We start from the raw sequence: 1,877 nt of genomic DNA, 5'->3' as shown, positions 1-1,877 counted from the left end.
GCCTCAGCCACCCCCTGTCCTATGATCATTAAAGAACAGTCCCTAAAAAAAGCAACAAAGAAACGAAGTCACACCCCAGCCACCCCCTCATGCTTTAATTGATAAAGAACAGTCCCTAAAATTGGATTTCTTAAGTCACGCCCTGCCCTATGATCATTAAAGAACAGTCCCTAAATTAAAGCAAAAAGAAGTTACACCCGATCCACCCCTCATCATCTGATAAGTAAAGAACAGTCCCTAAATAAAAGCAAAAAAACGAAGTCACACCCCAGCCACCCCTCATGCTCTAACTGATTAAGAACAGTCCCTAAAAATTTGTTTTAAGTCTTGCCTCAGCCACCCCCTGTCCTATGATCATTAAAGAACAGTCCCTAAATAAAAGTTAAAAAAAAACAAAACAAAAAAACGAAGTCACACCCCAGCCACCCCCTCATGCTCTAACTGATAGAGAACAGTCCCTAAAATTGTTTTTATTAAGTCATGCCTCAGCCACCCCCTGTCCTATGATCATTAAAGAACAGTCCCTTAAAAGAAGCAAAAAAAGTTACACCCGATCCACCCTCATCATCTGACAAATGAAGAACAGTCCCTAAATAAAACAAAAAAAAAACACCAACAAAAAAATGAAGTCACACCCCAGCCACCCCCCATGCTTGACAAAGAACAGTCCCTAATTTTTTTTAAGTCTTGCCTCAGCCACCCCCTGTCCTATCATCATTAAAGAACAGTCCCTAAATGAAAGCAACAAAAAAACAAAAAAACGAAGTCACACCCCAGCCACCCCTCATGCTCTAATTGATAAAGAACAGTCCCTAAAAATGTTTTAAGTCACGTCTCAGCCACCCCCTGTCCTATGATCATTAAAGAACAGTCCCTAAAAAAAGCAACAAAAAAAACAAAAAATCCAACAACTAAAAAAACGAAGTCACACCCCAGCCACCTCCCATGCTCTTATTGATAAAGAACAGTCCCTAATTTTTTTTTAAGTCATGCCTCAGCCACCCCCTGTCCTATGATCATTAAAGAACAGTCCCTAAATGAAAGCAAAAAAACAACAAAAAAACGAAGTCATACCCCAGCCACCCCTCATGCTCTAACTGATAAAGAACAGTCCCTAATTTTTTTAAGTCATGCCTCAGCCACCCCCTGTCCTATGATCATTAAAGAACAGTCCCTAAAAAAAGCAACAAAGAAACGAAGTCACACCCCAGCCACCCCCTCATGCTTTAATTGATAAAGAACAGTCCCTAAAATTGGATTTCTTAAGTCACGCCCTGCCCTATGATCATTAAAGAACAGTCCCTAAATTAAAGCAAAAAGAAGTTACACCCGATCCACCCCTCATCATCTGATAAGTAAAGAACAGTCCCTAAATAAAAGCAAAAAAACGAAGTCACACCCCAGCCACCCCTCATGCTCTAACTGATTAAGAACAGTCCCTAAAAATTTGTTTTAAGTCTTGCCTCAGCCACCCCCTGTCCTATGATCATTAAAGAACAGTCCCTAAATAAAAGTTAAAAAAAAACAAAACAAAAAAACAAAGTCACACCCCAGCCACCCCCTCATGCTCTAACTGATAAAGAACAGTCCCTAAAATTGTTTTTATTAAGTCACGCCCCAGCCACCCCCTGTCCTATGATCATTAAAGAACAGTCCCTTAAAAGAAGCAAAAAAAAGTTTCACCCGATCCACCCGTCATCCTCTGAAAAATGAAGAACAGTCCCTAAATAAAGCAACCCCCCCAAAAACCCAACAACAACAAAAAAAGAAGTCACATCCCCCCATGCTCTAATTGATAAAGAACAGTCCCTAAAAATTTTTTTATTAAGTCACGCCCCAGCCACCCCCTGTCCTATGATCATTAAAGAACAGTCCCT

Source organism: Epinephelus moara, chromosome 16 (genome assembly GCF_006386435.1).
Source record: "Epinephelus moara isolate mb chromosome 16, YSFRI_EMoa_1.0, whole genome shotgun sequence".
Taxonomy (NCBI): domain Eukaryota; kingdom Metazoa; phylum Chordata; class Actinopteri; order Perciformes; family Serranidae; genus Epinephelus; species Epinephelus moara.
Note: the sequence above shows the minus strand (reverse complement) of the source record.